Raw genomic sequence first — 22,455 nt, 5'->3', positions numbered from 1 at the left:
CAATACAATGGTCTTATTCGGGATATGATAAAAGCCATGTGTTCCTAACTCTGGACTGATAGTGATGCCCTCCAGATGTTCTTAGACTCCAACTCACATCAGTCACAGCAAGTCTGACCAATGGTCAGGGGTAGTGGGATTTGTAGTCCAGCAATGTTGTTGCTGCTTCTTTATCATCTTCCAAGTATATCCCAAGGTAATGGACAAAATATAATTCAGACAGCTAAGAGAGATGCCTTCTCTATTGACTTTTCAGCACCTGCTAAATACATTATTCATTCAACAAGCTTTCCGAAATCTTTATCCTAGTTGGAACCTGTATTTGATTTCAATTGATTTTATGTATGCATTGTTGCTTTAAACTGTTTCCTTCCCCTATTCATAACAGTTTTATTTATGCCATTATATTGTCAATTGCTTCAAGGTGCCTCATGGGAAGTGATTCATAAATGAAATGAAATAATAGCAATTATCATCATAAAGAAACCAGACAATGAATACATCAGGAGGACACCACATTGGCTGCCCTTGGACTATACCAGGTGTGCAGAACCTTTAGCCTTCCAGATGTTTCTGAACTACAACTCCCATCATCCCTGGCCAATGTCCATGCTTGCTGGGGCAGATGGGTGCTGCAGTTCAGCAACATCTGTAGGACCACATATTCCCTTCACCTAGAGTAGACCATTTACTCCCCCCCCCCAGTTCCATCCTACTCTGCCTTCCTTTATTGCAGGAATGAGGAACCTGTGGTCCTCCAGACTTCTGTTTTGTATTGTATGATGGGAGCAAATGCCGAATAAACATCTATCTATCTATCTGAAGGTCCTCCAGACATTGTTGGACAACAGTTCCCATCATCTTCATCCTTGACCATTGGCCATGCTGGCTGGCACTGATGCGAGATGGAGTCCAGCAACTTCTGAACCGTCTCCCCATCCCTGATGGAGATCAACCCTGGCTTTAAGTTCACACAAGAGGCTGGCCCAGTGTGAGGACATCCCTGGAGGTGTCGCCAGCATCACAGGCTGAGCGGCCTCCAAGCAACTTGCCCCGCTTCAGATTTTGCCCCACATGTAGCTCAACGCCTCTCCTCCTCCTTCTGCCTGCTCCATATCACTCTGTTCCTTTCTGCTAACTGCGTAACAATTATACCCCTACGACAGCTCGACATGGAGGATTTATGAACTATGCCCCAGGGAAGGGACCGGGGCATAAATCATGGAATATTTAGGAAAGTGATCTACATTTATTGCACTTAATACTCTATTTAAAATGTCCAAGTGGACCCTATAAATCAGGGACACTGCAAAGTTCGGCGGGGAGGGTGCCTCCCCACTCCCCCTCTTGCAGACTGAAGAAAGTCAGAGCCCAGCAAAGCCGCCTTGGTGTTTGAAATCACTGCCGACTTTATCCCCCTTTAATGAGGGTTACATATCACACTGACGGTCTCCAGAGTGGGGCTGGCAGCACAAGGTCTGCTCGCTGCTACAGACTGGGAGCAGCAGTCGGAACAGCAGAACCTAAACTGGCTTTCAGATACTCTGATCATAAAAAACACCCACAAGGAAGTGGCAAATAGATGGAAGGACCCTGGGTGAGAGGAAGGGAAGGGAAAATCTCCTTGGGGCCTCCCTCCTAGGGATAATGAATACCGATATCCCCCCCAAAAGGTGCTTCATCTTTTTCTCTATGCAACTACAGCAGCAAAAGTAATGGAAAGACCAAGAAACACCAGCCAAGGAGGAACGGCAAAACAAACTGATAGGAATATGTGGAGCTGACAAGTATGTCAACAAAAATTAAGGATCAGGAGAAGGAACAGCTAAGAGAGCATACTCGCCAACATTTCTCTGTTGAAAATAGGGACATCCCATTCCATAATATTAATTTTACTATTTACACCCCACATATCTGACTGGGTTGCCCCAGCCACTCTGGTCGGCTTCCAACAAAAACATAATAAAACATTAAAAAAACAAAACTTCCCTATACAGGGCTGCCTTCAGGTGGCTCCATATGCTCCAACACTTCTCTGATGAAAATAGGGACATCCTAAGGAAAAGTGGGACATTCTGGGATCAAATCAGAACCTGGGAAGGCTTCTGTAAATCCGGAACTGTCCCTCAAAAATAGGGACACTTGGAAGGTCTGAGAAAGGAGCGGAAAGCTTTGTAGAATACTTGAAGAAGTGTAATAGTAAGGTTAACCTACAAGTGGGATGTGAAACATGAACAGCAGTCAAAGTAAGACATTAAGACGAATGAAAAGGGATGGTTAACAATGATACGTAGCATGGTAAGGGAAACCACAGAGGGATGGGAGGGATGTATATATGGAATGTATATATGGAATAGGTTGGGAAATTATTCAAAAATAAGATTTTTTTAAAAGGAATGTTCTCCTAGGGCAGCGGTTCCTAAAGTGGGCTGTACCACCCCCTGGGGGAGGGTTACCTTGGGAGGCGCTAAGAGGCAAGGGGGCGGCAGAGGGGCAGTGAAGGTATACATGAGTAGCAGCCTTTGAAAAGCTGGCATCGCTGGACGAAGTTCATCAATTTTGTTGAATTAAACTAAAAAGTCTGGATTGGATTTCGAAGGAATGTGCAATTAATTGTTTCTCTTGCCAATTTGGTTGTGCTATTATCTTCCTCACTGGGTCATGCAAACCACTATTCTGAAGAATGCTTTTTATACGGTAGGGTACTGCTAAAATGAAGTGTCCCCCCCCCCCTCTGTTTTAGTAAGCCCCTTCCTGAATAACAGAATCCTGTCACACTGAGCAGAATTTAACCCCTGCTCATCAGCTGATGAGTGAGGGTTAAATCCTACTCGGTTACTCTGTACATTCCTGTTTCCTGCTGGGATCAACCCCATTCTGCCTCCCATCAGCTGACATCAAAAGTGACATCTGTTGATGGGCAAATGGGCGTGGTTTGGGTGAAATGGCCCTGCAGGCCAATTTGGACTCCCTGGCAGCTGAGATGGGCCTCCAGGACAGAGGTTCCCCACCCCCCAACTTAGGTAAGTGATAAGTTGGTGGTCCTGCACACCTGTCAACATTGGTCTGATGTAGAGGAAGGAGGAATCCGGTCCGCTGACCTGCACCGGTGGTTTATTGCCTCCTTGCAGTCTCAGTGGAGGGCCTGCAGACCATGAACCCATTGGAGGCACCATCATGTCACAATCACGTCCCATGATCCCTTGCTGCAAAAGGCACAAAGGGCTGAGGAAACCCCCGTAGCCTAATGGCAGGCATCGGGATGCCTTTCTCCTCTCAGGGCTTTTCTGTAAAAGCAGCCATGATTTACAGCTCGCAGACAGGGTTTGCCGGCTGCCCGCGAGAGCCTGCTTGCAGGTTCCCAGAGGAAGCAGCCTGTTCGGAGATGGCAAGGTGACAAGGTTTATGGAGAGCAACACAATGTGTCTAAGGCAGCCTGTCAGATGGAGATGGATGTAGTGGCAGAGAAGGTCCATTACTTCATTCACACCTCAACAAGCAAACAATAAAGCTCACTCAGGCAGCCGGAGCAGCAATATTGCAGGGCGGGGAGCACGTTCAGTGGGCTGCTTTCCCCACTCCGTACAAGCCCTTACTCAGCAAGGGCTGGGCCTGTAAGGAGGAGAAAAAATGCCGGGAGCAAAACACATGGGGCAACCCAAGGACACATTATGACCCTAAGTATTAAGGCACCACCTCCCTTATTTGTAGGGCTAAAGCAAGGAAGGGAACCTCACCCCCAGGCCACAGCCCTTGCCAGCCCCACTGTGCATTCACCATGCATTCTGGAAGTGTGCATTTCGAAGGACAGGTTGGATGGATATACCGTATTTACTTGAATGCAATGCACACCATTTTTGGCCAAATTACATCAGAAAAATTAGGGTACACACTAGATTTGATGGCGCATTTACATTCACCAGCAAATCCTTTTTTGGTTTGAAGGTTTTGAAAATTGAGGTGCACATTAGATTCACGTAAATACAGTAATAGTTTTAGTAAGGATATAATGGGGAGGAGGAATCAAATAACTGTAGAGTTGTAAGGTACCCACCCCCCTAAAAGGTCATTCTAGACCAACCTGCTGTATTTCAAGAACTGCAACTAAATAAACCCTGTTTGACCAAACTGTGGGAGGCAGTGGAAGACAGGAGTGCCTGGCATGCCCTGGTCCATGGGGTCACGAAGAGTCGGACACGACTAAATGACTAAACAACAACAATCCCTCTCTGATGTCCATTCAAACTCTACTCAAAAACCTCCAATGAAGGAGAGTCCGTCACCTTCCGAGGGAGTCAGTTCGACTGTCAAACAGCTCTTAATGTCAACAAGTTCTTCCTAATGTTTACTTGGAATCTCTTTTCTTGTTGTTTGAATCCATTGGTTTGGGTCCTCTGGAGCAACAGAAAACAAGCTTGCTCCATCTTCCAGGTGACAGCCTTTCAGATATTTAAAGACAGCTATGATATCACCTCTCCATCTCTTCTCCAGGCTAGTTACAGGTGGGTAGCCGTGTTGGTCTGCCATAGTCGAAACAAAATAGAAAATTCTTTCCAGTAGCACCTTAGAGACCAACTGAGTTTGTTCTTAGTATGAGCTTTCGTGTGCATGCTCATACCAAGAACAAACTCAGTTGGTCTCTAAGGTGCTACTGGAAAGAATTCTCCAGGCTAAACATACCCAACTCTCTCCACCATTCCTCATAAGGCTTGGTTTCCAGACCCTTGGTCCTCTTCAACCATAAACCATGTACATCAGTTTGGGATATAAATCTTACTTTTTTAATGATAAAAACAACTGGTGGCTTTCAATGCTAGTCCTACTCAGAGGACCTTAGGTTCTGTCATTTCAGTGGGTTTCCTCTGAGTGGGACTTAGTCACCTACAACCCAATGTGTGGTAGTCAGATTAAATGACAGCAGTGGTACAGTCAGCTCTCCCTCCCAAGCGTTTAGAGACAGATCCAAGGACGGGCAAGGGATCTAAATCCATCATGCTTGCAATATCTTGTGTAACCTGTTTTAACTTTCCTCCCATGGATTAAGCACTCCAAAACCCCAGGATTCTACCACGAGAGGCCACAAATGCAGATCTCCTTATTCACTTTGATTGCCCTTCCTGCCAGAGACAGGCTAATATCATGGAGCTTAAGTGCTAAAAGGCATCTTGCTGGCGCTCTGCCCCTTGGTAGCGTGCCCACCGCAAGACGAGCAAAGGGGCCAATCCTGGCAATCTCTCCCCAAGACTCTGAATAGGCTGGCTACTCGCTGCTTCCCCAAAGATAATTCCAGATTCTCAGAAGCTTAAAGCAGCAAAAGCCTTCTGGGCTTTACATATTCATTTCTTCTCCCATCAATTCCAATCATTTGATTATTTTTACAGTGTGAAGGGGACGGGGAGGCTGAGAACTAAATGGGTGGGGGCAGACAACTGGTGAGAATGTGTCCTTAAATGGCTCTGCAGAAAGTCTCAGTTCAGAGTCAGCTGGTGGCCAATCTTCAGGCATTTGTGCCCCAATGTCATTAAGAGTGGACACAAAAGGAAAAAGAGATTGGGAGGGAGGGGGAGAAGAGCAAATTTCGGTGTTATTTTTCTTAGATACAGCTGGAATGGAATGACTTCAGGTAGAGGACCCAAAAGTTGTGTTGCAGTTCACATATTGTTTTGAAAAGAGCAAATCCGGTAAATTTGGCTTTGAAAGAGACCTGAATACAATTTGAATCTGAAAGAGACCTGAATCTGAATCTCTCCTTCCTTGGAGGTTTCTAAGCAGAGGTTGGGTGACCATCTGTCATGTATGCTTTGCCTGAGATTCCTGCATTGCAGGGGGTTGGACTAGAGGACCCTAGGGGACCCTTCCAACTCTACAATTCTATGGTTCTATGGTTCTCCTCCATTTTGAGTCCACACGGCCTGGCAGACGCTCTCTTTCTGAGAAGGATTCTCTCCCCAGCCCTATTTGGACATGGCAGGGACTGAGCCTTTCACATGCAAAGCGGATGCTCTGTCACTGAGCTATGGCCCATCTTTAGCAAAGAGCAAAGGAGAAGGAGCACAGGAGGGACATGCAGCAAAGTGCAGGCAACTCCGCTCCTCCCAGAGTCTTTGGGAAGAGGGTGGGGTGGAGGGGGTGCAACCTGCCATCATGGCCAGAGGCAAAATCTCCCCTGTGTGGGATTGGCCCCCTAGCACTGCTCCTGAGGAATGTGCCTACCAGCAGAAGAGCAGGTGCTTGGAGGAAGGTTACGGTGGTCCAGCCCTCCAAGAAAAACAGCAGTCCTACTTGACGAGGAAACAAAGCAGGGAACAGCCTTTGCACCGTCAGATTTATAGGCCCCGGCAGACATGGAGGGGGTGTGGATCGAGGGAACCATTGCGGCAAAGGGTTTGGAGAGAGCCGTCGGCAAGCGGCTCTCCACCCTGCCAGGGTTACAACTCTGTCCACCTTGTCGTTCAAATAGACCTAGTGATGACTCAGAGTGCCATCAGGTTTGCGCCTCATGGGTTCAGGGGAAGAAAGTGTGTGTGTGTGTGTGTGTGTGTGTGTGTGTGTGTGTCCAGGCTGCGGAGCGCAGCAATCAACACACTTGCGTTCAAGGCTGCTGGGAAAGAACGATTGCACCCCAGAGGTGGCTGCCTTTCAGAGGCGGGTAACGTGAGCCAAGCACGAGGATCATTGGAGAGAATGAGAGAGTGTGAAACAGCTCTTACGAGCCCCGGAGCGCCCCACAGATGGGTCAGCTGCTCAAAAGGAAAGTGGGGGCCGGTGGAATCTGGGGAGAAGACTAGGTTATAATCACATGTGCCAGAACTGGCGGTGAGGATGCTGGAGTGTAAGGTAAGGGGGCGGCTCAAGGAGAAACCAGCCTGCTGAGAAGCTCCTTTCCCGGCTGCATTTCATGCAAAGTATTTCACCCCTTAAAGAAGTTGGAACGAAAAGGGCAACTGTAATGGCAAAGGGTGTGGAGCAGCTCCCCTGGGAGGAAAGCACCGTACGTAGCTCAGTGATACAGCATCTGCTTTGCATACAGAAGGTCCCAGGTTCAATCCCCAATGGGGCTGGCAACGATATCCCATCTGACACATTGAAGAGCCTCTGCCAGTTAACGTGGACAATACTGAGTTTGATGGAGCATTGGTCTGACTTGGTATAAGGCATCTTTTTACATTCTAACCAATGGGGACCTGTGCTTTCTTCTGTGGGTTTAGAGTGCTTCCAGACTGTCGCTATTCTGGGGTAGAATTTGGTCACATACCAAGAATTCAAGTTGCACAATTGAAGCTTATTTGTCTGTCTTGCACAACAGACCCAGTTTTCTGCAACGTCTGTGGTTCTCGCAGTCAGGAAAGAGATGCGGAAATGCACTAGAGTGGTATAACGCTTGCTTGACACAATGCTGTCTAACCTCCCTGCACACAGGTCAGAATAAATTCTCAATAAGCAAATCCTCTGAAATTACCCTGTTTTGCCATGTGCTCCATCTTAAAGCTTACAGGTGTCCCTAGTGAACACAAGAAGGTGCCTTATGCCCAATCAGGTTATTGGTCCGTCTAGTTCAATATTGTCTACACTGACTGGCAGCAACTCTGTAAGGTTTCAGAAAGGAGAGTTCTGATCACTACCTAGATATGCCAGGAATAGAATTTGTTTAGGGTTGTATCCAATGTTAAACCTACCTAGAGTAAACCCATTGAAATGACAGGCAGTGGCTCTCCAGAGTTTCAGACAGGGCTTGAATCTGAGACTGATACATTTGTCTCTCTTTTTACCTCTGGGCAAGGCTGTATGGATCTATCTATTTCTCTTCTCTTCACTTCATTTCTCATTTTTATGATCTTGAATTCAGTTCTCCACATTTTTGCAGCAATTTGCGATTCATTCATTTTTAAAGTGAAAATTCACGAGCATTGTATTGCTAATAATGCTCTATAATATAAATGCAAGGGAAGATAGGGAGTGGTTGGGGGTGGGGACAGTAGAGACTAAGGGTGGAGAAGAAATTGGATTCAGTACAGTACACATTTAAAGCCAAATCAATCAAATCCAACTTATCCGAATTTTGCACTTACCTAAATGTGGATTGCAAAACAATGTTTGCAAAAATGCATATATTGGGGAAATATATTGGGGATAAAAAGGAAGCTATTCATGAAAATAGCATATAAAAATGCATAATCTTAGGAACCCATTAATTCAAAACATACAGGTTAGTCAAAACTGCTTATAAAATGTGTTTATTAAGAAAAATCCACGCTAAGATGCCAGTGAATTTTCATGAAGAAATCTTTCCTAAAAAATAAAAATAAAATAAAAAGCACAAATTGCTGCAGAAATGTGGAGAACTGAATTTAAGATTGGAAAAATGAGAAACTAGGAGAACTGAAATCCACATATCCTTTTGCCCCAATAGAGGTGGTTTGGGGGGTGGAGAAGCTGAGATGGAAAACCCCAGACACCCACCTGCTTGAAGCTGTGGGAGAAAGCCACTGGCTGCTGGCAAAAGATCTGCACCATACATCTGCAAAAGCCCAGATTTTTCCTTCCTGGGAAAGGGGGCGTCTGCCTGGAGACAGCGCCCAGCCCGGCAGGCTTCTTTCTCAAAGCATAAAGCACAGGCCAAATAAATCAGTCAGCTCCCCGCCCGTGCCTGCCTTGCAGACAATTTATGGACCTGGTGTGAGGCCCAGCTCAGTTATGTGATAGATTTCTTTGGGGGATTACAGATACCGTGTCGGGCTTTCCTGGGAGAGAGAGGCAGAGCAGCGTGCGGTGATGCCATCACCAGACTCTGTTGGATTTATGGGAAACTCATGAGTGCAGCCACGAGATACGTCCTTTGTTTGAGTCCCATTCAGCCAAACCAGACCTACCCAAGGGTGGCTCCAGGTTTTGAAAGTCCCTTGGGAAAGATGCTCTCGTGGGACAGGGGGAATCCTCCCTGAATAACCCCACTTTCCTATAAGACATAGGAAACTGGATTATACTGAGTCAGTCTATTGGTCCATCTTGCTGTCTATGCTCACTGGTTCTCCAGGATTTTAGACAGGAAACATTCCCTGTCCTTGGAGGTCTCAGGGACTGAAAGTGGAACCATCTGCTCCACAGCTGAGCTACGGCCCTTCCTCAAATATCTGGAGCCAACCTGCTTTATACCAAGTCAGATCACTGATCTATCTAGTTCAGTATTGTCTACATTGACTAGCCGTTGCTCTCTCTAATGTTTCTGGTGAGGGACGTTTCCAGCCCTGCCTAGAGCATGGGAATTCAATCTGAGTCCTTCTGCCTGCTCCGACTGACTTGAGCTATGGTCTTTCGCCTAGATATGAAATATGATTTCAGTTCTCCTGCTTCTCAGTAAAGCGCTGGTTCAGACAGAGCCTACTTGAATGGCTTTCAAAGACGGTCTGACAAATTCACGGAGGAGAAGGCTATCCATTGCTACTAGTCCTTATGAATCTGTTCGTTCTCTGCTTTCAAAGTTTTTCTCCCTCTCTTGTGACACCAGAACTCACGGACGTCCAATGAAGCTGAAGGTTGGAAGATTCGGGACAAGGAAGTACGTATGCACCCAGTGCGTGGTTCAACTATGGAATTCACTCCCACAGGAGGCAGTGATGGTCACCAACTACAATGGCTTTAAAAGAGGATTAAATGAAATCACAAAGGGTAAGGCTATCAGTGGCTACCAGACATGGTGCTCTATTCTGCCTTGGCAACATGCCTCTGAATACCAGATGCTGGGAATGAGAAGTTGTGCTGTTGCACTCAAGTCCTGCTTCTGGGCTTCCAATAGGCATCTAGTTGGCTATTGCGAAAACAGGATCTGAATTTTGATGGGCCATTGGCTTGATCCAGCAGGTCCATCTTACGTTCTTCCTGGGAGGATTTTCACTGTAAATCTCTCCTTGGTTGACAGCTGGTCATCTGTCAGGGGTGCTTTAGCTGAAATTCCTGGACTGCAGGGGGTTGGTCTAGATGGCCCATGGGTCCCTTCCTAGTCTGTGATTCTATGACCTCCCAGTTGAAATCTGCAGCCCTAGCTTCAAGTTAGAAACATGCAAGCTAACTGGTTTCCTTGAGGAAATGTTCCCAGTATCTGTTGCCTAGGTTACGCCTATAGCCAAGCTGTCATCTTCCATAGAACCTGGGACAGATTTAAAGACGTTACGGCTTCTGTTTTTGTTAAGTTCTTTGTCCCACCAGCAGCAGCATCACTCCCTACCTCCCTCTGTAATATGCAAGGATTACAGCATCATATGGAAATGATTAAGTGATTTGTCTGGTTGGCCCCAATGCTGCCACAATAATCTGTCCTGACTGCCTTCATGAGACTCTGCTGGAGCCAAGCCCCCATCTCCGAAAAGGCCACATGTCGTTGCCAACTAAGTCCTACTCAGAGTAGACCTATGGAAAATAATGAATATAAATTAGCCGTGCCCATTAATTTCAATGGGTCTACTCTGAGGATTCCTAACATTAGGTACAGCTTCGTACCGGGAACTGACCATCTTCACATTGGATCCCGCTAGTTAATTACTGGTTGTGGGAGGAAATCCTTTCTGTTTGAATTACTGCTGAGTCAAAATGTCTCCAAAAATTCCCCATTTTTCTGGGGAATTTTCTGGGATCTCTATATCATGTGTGCCCTGCCTTATTCCCCATCTCCTTAATCCCAAAACAAAAAGAAGACAGCAGATGCACCCATTGCCATTGCCACCGCTAATGGCAGTCCCTACTCTTGAGAAACCATTGGAACATTTCTCTTCCCTTTCTAATTTTTTTAATGCATTTTTTTTACAACTTTTGTACACACACACCATACAATACCTGTCATTTATCCCTTTTCCTAGGACTTCCCAGTCCATTTTCTCATGACATTCTAAGTGAACCTTGGTTGGCTGCATATCCTGATATTCCACCTGTTTTCCTCTCAAATCTTCCTTTATTTTATATTATCTGCTGCTCATATTTTAACTCCTACATGCAGGTTGAATTGAATATTGTACTCTCTAAGATACCCTCCAAAATACTTCCACTCTTCTCTTGCACCTGTAAGCAGCAAGTAAGAGATAGTTTGAAAGGCGCCTGGTTGTCCCAGCATTCTACCCAGAAGGTGGTGGTTTTTGTGAGGTTCCTAGAAGTTCTCTCTCCCTTACTCTCCACCACAGAACTGCAGTTCTCATGGCCCCGCTTCCTTGGCTGCTGTTACCATTAAACTGGATTGAAAGTGGTTGAAGGGCCGGTCCTGCCACTGATAAAGCAAGGAAGCCACTTCCATGCACCTGGCTCTCCATGCCATGGGAAAGGAACAGATTTATATTTATTTTATTATTTCTACAGCTTGGGAGAAGGAGCATTGGCTATGGGATTTTCTGCCTCATGTTCTAAAAGAACTTTGATTTGCCTTCTGATTTGCTGAGGGGGTCTGAAGGCATCATTTGCTCTTCCGCCTCAGGCAGCGAAAGGCCTCGGGTCAGCCCCCTTTCCTGTTCCCCATCCTTACCATTTAATTCTGAGGTCCAAGACCTCATCCCAAGCAGCAATCCGTACAATGTGGCACATTACTGCCTTCCAAGTCTAGATGGCGCTATGTGCTCAAGACAGTTCCATGAACTTAACCACAATTTCCCAAATATTTCACCTCTATCTCAGTTCCTCCTTCCCACAATCTGACCTCCAAAATGCTTTCAGTACTGCCAGAGTCTGTGTCCCTGGGGCCTTCCTCCTGACCACCAAAATTTGAAGAGGGTTTCTGCCGAATCGGCAGACAATGCATAAAATGTTGCCTTGGTCTGCATAAGGCTACCCTTATTCTAGAATATTTACTGGCTGGTCATATTTTTGGAAACTTTATCCCATGATAACATCCCCCCCCCAAAAAAAAGTTGCTGTCATTTCAGAGAATAGTGTGAGTGAATGGTCACTTACAACAACAGGGGTTAACAACTTTGTTTGGCCCATGGGCATATTTAGATCTTTGAAGAAGTTTCATGGACACAACTTCCCCTTGTCACCTCTCCAGCCCAGATCAGCCCATCCCCCAGAAAAGCAGAGAGAGGGAGCATACACATAAACATTTTTGTAGGATGTAGGATAAAGTAGGATAAAGGTTGGCTCCGCTAGACCTCATCAGATCTTTGAAAACCATAGAGCTGAAAGAGGAAGTGGGAAAGAGTGTCACACTTCCAACTTCCTCCTTTGGCTCTATGTGCTTTTCAAGGCAGAAAAACGTAATCACAATCATGGCCAAGAGGTCAATGAGGTGGGAGGTAGTGCTCAGAAGTTTTAAGGTCTCTAAGGAAATACTTCAGGAGTGTCATTGGTCCCACAGGTGCCACAACCCCTGTCATAAGAAGTAAAATCCCAATGGATAACTTGTCATTAAGTCGAGGATGGGGAAACCATGAACCTTCAGACATTGCCGGACTACAATCCACATCATCCCTAACTATCAGCAATCCTGGCCAGGGCTTATGGAAGCCCAACATCAGCTTGAAGGCAACAAGTTTCCCAACACAATCTTCTTGCTTAATTGATCTTGGACAGTTCCTTGAGTATATTAATGCCCTCCTACAACTCAGAAACAAAAGCAGGGGTACCCTTGTAATAAACATACCCTATTCTCAAACCAAGGACCACTTCATAGTCTCAGCTATTAAACACTGCAGAATATATGCTCCATTCAGCTACAGGCAATACAGTATCTGCTAGTTCCGTGCATTTATTTTGAGACTGATTTGATTCATTTCCCCACCCACCCCATAATGAAAGCAAAGAGGAGCAAATGGGAAGAGTGCCCATTTGTAGCATTCCTGGCTTACGTCTCAAAAGCACTGAGAGCTGAGGTCTCAGGAGCAACAGCAGTGTGGTGTAGTGGTTAGGGTGCCAGACTAGGACCTGGGTTACCATGGTTCAAATCCCCACTCAGCCATCAATATGCTCACTGGATGACCTTGGGCCTGTCGCCATCTCTCAGCCTGACCTATAGTATCTCACAGGGTTGTTGTGAGGGTAAAATGGAGACGGGGAGACATGTGTTCAGATCCTTGGGGAAAGGGCGAGATATAAAAATAATAAATAAACAAATAGTTCTTTTAAGCTGTTTATGAGAGCCAACGTGGTGTAGCTTGCTGACCATGAGTCAGTCATTGCCCCTCAGCCTAACTTTCCTCACAGAGTTGTTGTGGGGCTTAAACTAGGAGGGGGGGAACCGTGCCTTGAGTTCCTCTGGAAGAAAAAGTGATATGGAAATGCAATAAATAAAATAATAAACACCAGATTTCACTGGCTGATGGTGACAACCACCTTCCTTCCCCAACCCCGCTACTGCCCATTGTCCTGGAGTCGCTGGGGGAGAAATAACTGCTGTTGACTTGATACTTTTTGTGTGGCAGTCACCATTTCTCAACATTGAATGCCATTGCCTCAGGGAATTCTGACAGTGGGGGACCCCTCTTGCGCCTTGCCTTGTTTTTTGTCTTGGTGTTTACAGTTGCATCCTGGTGAGAAGAGAAATCTCCAAGGGTGGGGAGTGTCCAACTTTTCCAGGAGTGAGAAAGGATTGCAGATGTTCCCTGGTGGAACAGGACAGCTCCAGAGGTGAGGAGTGTGTTATTCTACCACAACTTTTGTTGTTGTTCAGTCGTTCAGTCATGTCCGACTCTTCGTGACCCCATGGACCAGAGCACGCCAGGCACCCCTATCCTCCACTGCCTCCCGCAGTCTGGCCAAACCCATGTCAGTCGCCTCGAGAACACTGTCCAACCATCTCATCCTCTGTTGTCCCATTCTCCTTGTGCCCTCCATCTTTCCCAACATCAGGGTCTTTTCCAGGGAGTCTTCTCTTCTCATGAGGTGGCCAAAGTACTGGAGCCTCAACTTCAGGATCTGTCCTTCCAGTGAGCACTCAGGGCTGATTTCTTTAAGGATGGATAAGTTTGATCTTTTTGCAGTCCATAGGACTCTCAAGAGTCTCCTCCAGCACCATAATTCAAAAGCATCAATTCTTCGGTGATCAGTCTTCTTTATGGTCCAGCTCTCACTTACATTACTACTGGGGAAACCATAGCTTTAACTATATGGACCTTTGTCGGCAAGGTGATGTCTCTGCTTTTTAAGATGCTGTCTAGGATTGTCATTGCTTTCCTCCCAAGAAGCAGGCGTCTTTTAATTTCGTGACTGCTGTCACCATCTGCAGTGATCATGGAGTCCACCTGGAGAAGGAACTGGCAAGCCACTCCAGTATCCCTGCCAAGAAAACTTCATGGACAAAGACAACCCCAACTTTTAGTATGAGATTAATTTGAGAGTAGTAGAAGAACCGAGAATGCCCCTCTTAGAACCTAAGAAACTATGATGAGCCTGCTGGATCAGGCCAATAGCACATCTAATCCAGCATCCTGTTCTCACACTGACCACCCAGAAGCTTGAGGGAAACCATCACTCTCCCCCCCCCCCCCGTGGTTCTCAGCAACTGGTACTCAGAAGCCTTATTGCCTCTGACTTTGCAGAATTAAAACAGTTTCAAAACAGTTCCTTTGACATACCAGTAATTGTCTGGAACTGTAATGCCACAAAGGGGCTGTGGACATCCAGCAAGGATCCTCAACACTCCCACAAAGGTCTTTGGGAAAAGCCTAAGAAACAAAGCAGATTTCAACCAGGTTTTTCTTAATGTGGTGGTTAGAGCCAGTGTGGCTGGAGGATTTGACTAGGACCTGGAATAAGAGGGTTAAAATCCCCATGAAGGCTCACTGAGGGACCTTCAGCTAGTTACTCTCTCTCAGCAGAACCTACCTCACAGAGTTGTTGTGAGGATAAAATGGGGAGGGGGAGGAACTGTGTGTGGCACCTTGGGAGGGAAGGTGGAGGTGTAAATATAACAATGGAGACACAGAGAGATATATATAGGGTAGATGCAATCAAAACCCCGAAGAAGTGTGCATGCACACGAAAGCTCATACCAATAACAAACTTGGTCTCTAAGGTGCTACTGGAAGGATTTTTTATTATTATTTTGTTTCAAAACCCTGTGAAAACAATAGGGGTAGACAGTGCTTGTTTTGAAATCAGAGGCACAGCATGCATTTAAACCACTGAGCCTAGGGCTTGCTGATTGGAAGGTCGGCAGTTTGAATCCCCGCAACGGGGTGAGCTCCCCTTGCTCAGTCCCTGCTCCTGCCAACCTAGCAGTTCGAAAGCACGTCAAAGTGCAAGTAGAGAAATAGGTACGGCTCCGGCGGGAAGGTAAACGGCATTTCCGTGCACTGCTCTGGTTCGCCAGAAGCGGCTTAGTCATGCTGGCCACATGACCTGGAAGCTGTACGCCGGCTCCCTTGGCCAGTAAAGTGAGATGAGTACCGCAACCCCAGAGTCGTCCGCGACTGGACCTAACAGTCAGGGGTCCCTTTACCTTTACCTATACCACGTAGGGTTAGGAACATCCCTGTCTGAAAACCTGGAGAGCCTCTGCCAGTCAGTGTAGACCAGTGTTTCCCAAACTTGGGTCTCCAGCTGCTGTTGGGCTACAAATCCCATCACCCCTACCTAGCAGGACCAGTGGTCAGGGATGATGGGAGTTGTAGTTAAAAAAACAGCTGGAGACCCACTGGTGTAGAGAATGCTAAGGAATATGAACCGATGGTATGACTCATTGGTGGACCAATGGGTTTGACTCAGTGTAGAGCATCTTCTTGTGTTCCGATGTTCACCAACATGCTAGCGAGAAAAGCAAATCAGCAAATGTCCGCCACAGTTTCAGAGTGCGATTAATAAGGCAAAGCCCTGGCGATGGTGGCGGTGGTGGGAACAAGCCCTCCGATTCCAGAAATGCCACGTGCCGGGGCCACTGGGGGTTAGTTTGCTTTCAAAATGTCTAATTCTGTTTAGGTTCATGCTCAAACACTCTCAAGTGCTGTCGCATGGTGTGTTTGCGAGAGGGAAGGAAAAAAAAACACTTATTTTTACAAATGCTCAAACTTTCCTGCCACAAATTATTCTTGGCTGGTTTACAAGCAGAACGGCTGCCTGTAGTCCTCTCTCTCTCCACCACCCCCCCTCTTTTAAGGAATTAAAAAAAAAAATAGAGAGAGAGGTGGCTTAAGAGGTATTTCATTTGCCTGAGGTTCTCCCTTCCATCATAACGATGCAACAAGAGTTCAAGAGTTCTTGCCTCCCTCCCTCCATATAAGGCAAAATGGCTTCCAGTCAGGGAATGGGCACAGAATTCAACCAAGTACGCAAACCAAATCAGCCCAATTTGTGACAACCTGTAGATAATTTGTAGACCCATGCAATGAACAAGTAGTACCCATTTATAATAAATAACCAAACGGAATGGGGTCCTTTTTCTCCACTATTCAAAGGACACCCTGGTCCATTATTTGTCCTGTGGAAGGCAACATTAAGCAGAATCAAAGAAGCCTCTTGAACGAATGAATAGCAATTATGAATGAGTATTTCTCACACAAAAAGGAGTTTCTGTACAATTCCCTCCATTAGACTAGTCCAATTTAAGAAAATCAAGACAAAAGTTTTCATGAAAATTCCATTGGTGTTTTAGTGCACCTTTCTCCGAATAACATACACAGTGTTGTACGTAAACTTGCCTGATCTACACCCCAAACACAATGCGAGTCTGCACATTATATCACTGATTTACACATTTCCATGCATACTTTTCTTATGTATACATGCATTTCTTTACACTTTTTAGTTTTGCTTGAATTAATGAGTCACAAAATTCAGAGAAATGCGAATTTCTCAGTATGGTTGCATTTTGGTTCAATTATTGTTTCAGGAAATCCAAATGAAGCAGAGTCACTTCAAAACATTGACTGAACTGAATTGATCCCCCACCTCTATATTTTCTGTCACTGTCAGACTGTTCTCTCTCTTCTGACTTTCCCCTCTGCTCCTCTTGCCTTTGATTTCTTTGTCTTTTTCATTCAAAAGCCAGACTTACTTTTTCATTACTAGGAGCCTACACCCGTGCTCGCTCCACTTGCCAACTTCTCACCCCTTTCCCCCCATCTCCTTCCTTTATACCTGACCAACCCACCCACCCACCCATCCCTCACTCACTCGCTCACTCACTCGATCTTCCCCAGCTTGTCCCTCATAGTTCACCCCAAACACCTGCCCTTCACAGCTTGTTACAGGTTTAATGGAGGGGTGAATCATAGAACTGTAGAGTTGGAAGGGACCCAAATGGTCACCTAGTCCAACTATTGCAGGAATCACAACTAAAGAATCCCTGACAGGTGGCTATCCAACCTCTGCTTCAAAACCTGCAATGGAAGAATCCACAACCCTCTGAGGCTGTCTGTTCCATTGCCCAACAGCTCTTATTGTCAGAACATTCTTCCTAAAGTTTAGCTGGTGGAGTTTAGTCACAGTTTCCCAAACTCCCTCTCCTTTAAGTGTCACCCCAGTGTCACTCTACGCTCCTTTGAATGTCACTCCTTCCTCAGCAGCTCACCTGAGCTGCCCACAACCTGCACCGCTTACTCTCTTGCCTGCCTGCTGGCCTGTCATTGCACTGCCATTGGTATAGCCACCTACTGGCAGCCATGCAAACTGCAGCGTGATGACAATTTTTCTTACTATTATATAGCAGAGATATATGGATGGGAGCCTCTTGAAGACATAATATTTGTCTAAAAAAACAGGATGGATGTAAGCAATCAGGGATGGACAAGGGCTTCCTACTGTATAGAAAAAGGTGTATTGCAGGGATGGAGAACCGTTTTCAGCTTGAGGGCTGCATTTCTTTCTAAGTCACTTTCTAGGGGCCATATCCCAGTTGTGTGCAGGGCCAGGGGCAAAAGTAGGCCAACCCATTAATGTAAAATTTTACCATTGTACAACAGGCTAGTTTCTACAGACACTCCTCTCTGTTCACCATCCAAGCAAGCAAGGGGCATTATCAGAGTTTAAGGACATACTTCCAGCCAGGCAAAATCACCCAAGGTGGATACAAAGCACAGCTAGTATGGGGTTTGTGACCTGGGGAGAGTTTCAAGGGCAAAACAGAGAAGCCTCTGTATATCAAATTTCCCCACTTACAATGCATTGCATAATAAAGATGTGCCAAACCTGCATCAGTTAAGTCTTTCCCTTGTGAAGCAGTAAGCCTGAATTTGTGTAGAGGAAGTGGGGAGGGGCAAGTGGAGAGGGAAGACTCTGCAGAATGTGCATAATTCGAGGGACTGGACTTGTAGACCACTGTGGGTGGTTTCACCTGGCCTGGCTTGTTTGGCTAACTCGTGATGGATTGTCTCGTGATGTCGAGAAACGGTGGGAGGCTCTGGAATTGTAACATTTCTTTAAAGAGCAGGTTAAAGCCAGGAGGAACTTCAAAAGAGACACAGGAAACAGACAGAGCCCAGAAGTTCAGCAAGCCCTGAAATAGATCCCATCCTCCCATTGACTTGCCTGGTTATGACGAGGCACTCCCAAAGACAAAGGAGTGATCGAGATCAAAAGAAGATGCTGAGCTATAAATTAGGAAGCTCGCCTTTCCCAGACTCAGGGATCCTCCCCCTCTCAGATACACAAACAGGAGATTTGGATCTCTAGGAGCCAGCTGCATGCCATATTGGAAATGTTGCTTTTTTTCAGTTGTGTCTTATGTAATTGCAACAACTGCACAATCTCTTACATTTAAGGTTCCCAGCTGGCCTCCCATGTAGACACTGGCCAGCTACAGCAAGGATGGTCACATCACATGCCTCCCGTTCTTTGTAGGGAAGGGATGTTGCTCAGTGGCAGGGCACTTGCTTTGCATGCAGAAGTTCCTGGGTTCAAATCCCGGTATTTCAAGGTAGGTCAGGGAAAGATCCTTGGAGATCCTCTCCTAGATAGCATAGACAATACCACACTAGGTGGACCAATGGCCTTGTGAAATATAAAGCAATTTCCTATGTTCTGGTTTGGAAAAGGGATGCAGCTCAGTGGTAGAGCACTTGCTTTGCATGCAGAAGATCCTGGGTTCAATCCCTGCCATCTCAAGAAGAGGCCAAGAAAGGCTTCTGTCTGAAACACTAAATTGCTCTGGGATCACAACTCACTAGGGCTGCTCTTTAGGAAGCTGTGAGCTGTGCAGGAATGTGGTCATGCACATGTACCCCCAAATGAGTGCTTGGACACTCAAGTGCATTGCCACCACTGGCACCAGTGCTTGGTGTCCTAAGGGCATTGCCAGGGCCACACCATCCTGGCAGGTCCACAGCTGATGCCTGCCTTAACCCCTTTCTTAAGGTTTCCCACCCATCCACCCCTGGTCCAGCACTCTGAGCAATCTGTTTTCCAGCAATGCCCCACAATCTAGTGACGCTTTGAGGCACTGGGCTGTATCCATCTAAGCTCTACTCAAAGTAGGTGCATTGGAAGGGGGAGCACCTACATTAGCCATATCCACTAATTCCAATGGATCTACTCTGAGTAGGACTGACATTGGCTACAACCCAATGGGTTGTTGATGCTATTAATATCAACACCATTATATGCATGCTCTTCATATAATAGTTGAATCCCTGCATATAATTTGCAAACTCGGTAGATGCAGTTTTCTACACCTTACCTGGCTGAAGAACTGCACTGCAAAATTCAGGGTGGTGCGAATCGCAATGGCTAGCTGCATTTTGGTTTGTCCTGATTAGTTCATCTTTAAATGTGGTGCAAACCAAATTTCTAGAACGGGGCCTCAGCATGGGGTTACATTTCCTCTCCCCTCATGCTGTGGTCCTGATCCTTAGCCTAGGCTCCCATGACTGCTATTTAACAAAGAAAAAAAAACAAGTATGGCAATTGCTAATTATGTGTCATGTTAATATTAGTTTGGCCCCATGAGGACCAGAAACATGACTCCATGTACATGGTTTAAATAAAAGTTGAGATAGTCAAAAGAAGCATTTGGTAGTATTACATGGGCTGCCTCTTTTCTGCTGCAACAGGACTGTACAGCGTGCAGACATCTCCAGTGATGGGCTGGGTACAGCGGTAGGGGATGTGGTATATGAGACAGCCGCAAAGTTATGTAGGCAGAACTCGAGCCTTTTTGACTGGAAATCCCTGCATCAGTTGTATGCAAGGGGGGTTAGCAGGGTTGGACTGACCTCTGCTTGTCTCCACTTGAGGAAGGGGAGGAGGGTTGGGCAGCTGAATTTTGGAGGTGTTTCCTGGGCATTCAGCCACCAAGACCCCCCTGGGGAGCTGTAACTCCAGCTCGGCCTGCGTCCTGCTGTCAGGCCCAGTGCCCGGAGCTTGTTATTACAGGTGCCGCGTCTGCTTTCACCCCCACCCTCTCACTTGTCCCTGTCCCTATGGTGGTGCCCCCTTTCTCTGCTCTCTGGCAGGCCCCTCCACCCTCTGCAAAACCCCACTCAGAGGGGAGGAATGCCCCTACTGCCACCACCATGCCGGCAACAGAGGGTTTCTCTTTCCCTCCAGGCAATACAGGGTGATGGCGAGGGGATCAAATCTGACCTCCTCTGGGGAGGCTACAAATTCCCCCACCCCATGCACACCAACAGTGACTCCTGCAATTATTTTAGCTCTTTGCTCTGTCTTCCCAAGCCTTCAGATGTGACATTTGCTTTTCGTGGGCGCATGCACAACCTATTCCCATGGCAGTATAGATGATGTCAAAACTGACCAATAGATGATGTCAAAACTGACCATCCATATATATATATATATATATATATATATATATATATATATATATATATATTCATTCCCAGGAAAATCCATAAGCTGGTTTAGGGAACCAACAAGAGTTTTGGGGTCACTTCCTGTCAAATTCACACGGCCTGGACCACTTTGGGGTCTGTGAGTCACAGGTATGCACCCATGAGCTGCACACTCCCATAGATGCACTCTCATAGATGCAAATGTCCAGATCTTTTCAGAGGAAAAACTGCAAACTTCTCCAATATGTAAGAATGTAAGTGGAGCCCAGTGGGAAGAGGCCAGTGGCCAACCTGATACATCTGAGCACAACCACAGTCTCCTTACTGGTACCCAGCAACTGGTACAGATAAAACACAGTTATCATGGCTAGTAGCTCTTGGTTGCTGTATCCTCTGTGCATTTGTCAAACCATCTTTCCAAGCCTCTGAAAGAGACTATTGTGAATTAGAACGTAAGAGTTGTCCTGCTGGATCAGAACAACGCCCCAATGGTTAGGATTGTGCTGTTAGTCAATGAGCACTGGAATGGAGGAAGTGCCTCTTTTTGGATTGATAGAACCCTCTGTATTGCTCTGAATTCTTGGATCCATCCTTTACGCTTCCACCTGGAACAGCCTTGCCTACACCTGTCAATCTCGCTCCAGAAGATGGAGGGTTGCGCCGACTTTTCTCTTTCCCCCACCCAGCTATGCATCATTTGGAACTTGCTCCGTGGGTTTGTTTGGATCCTGTTGCCCGGCTGCAAGCTGCTTTGCTGTGAGCTCCTTCTCCATCACTCTCTGACACCTCCCAGTGAGATGCCTGTACCCGGCCTTTAGAGGGAGGGAAGGAGGGAAGGAGGGGGAGTCGTCAGCTGCTTACAGCTTTGCAGAGAGCATTGCAAGGCCAGGAAATAAGCAAACCCAGTGAGAGCTATCTTTTTTAAAACAAATCAGGCATGGCCCGCTGGTCTAAAACTCTGGAGAGCTGTTGCCAATCATTGTGGACAATAGTGAGCAAGATGGACCAACACCAGACTCATCGTGTTCCTTCTTTTGCTTTACAGTGGTATCTCAGGTTACAGACGCTTCAGGTTACATACTCCGCTAACCCAGAAATAGTGCTTCAGGTTAAGAACTTTGCTTCAGGATAAGAACAGAAATTGTGCTCTGGCGGCGCAGTGGCAGCAGGAGGTCCCATTAGCTAAAGTGGTGCTTCAGGTTAAGAACAGTTGCAGGTTAAGAATGGATCTCCAGAACAAATTAAGTTCTTAACCTGAGGTACCAATGTACTTTTATATACCACCTTTATCTTCCAAGGAGCTCAAGGTGGTGTACATCCCCATTTCATCCTCTCAAGAACCCTGCGAGGTAAGTTAAACTAAGACATGGTGAGGTCACCCAGTGAGCTTCATGGCTGAGTGGGGATTCAAACCCTGGTCTCCCAGATCCTAGCCAAACACTAACCATTATGCAACACTGGCTCCTAATTCCTAGATTCATAAGTGCCTTTTCCATTGTCTTATTAGGAATTTATGGGTGTAAAACAGGGCTGGGGAACCTCAGGCCCAGGAGCCCTCCAGGACTCTTTGTCTGGCCCTCAAGACTCTCCCCAGCCACATCGCCTGCTCCCAGGCCACACCATTTATGGATCAGTCCAAAGGCTCATCTAGTCTAGTACCTGGTACCCAGAGTGGCCAATCAGAGGAGTTTGTGGAGTTGACCGCCCTGTCCTACTGTTGCTCCACACTGACATCCTGAATCTAAACATGGAGTTTCCATAG

Source organism: Lacerta agilis, chromosome 8 (genome assembly GCF_009819535.1).
Source record: "Lacerta agilis isolate rLacAgi1 chromosome 8, rLacAgi1.pri, whole genome shotgun sequence".
NCBI classification, from domain to species: domain Eukaryota; kingdom Metazoa; phylum Chordata; class Lepidosauria; order Squamata; family Lacertidae; genus Lacerta; species Lacerta agilis.
This window is presented reverse-complemented; position numbering follows the sequence as displayed.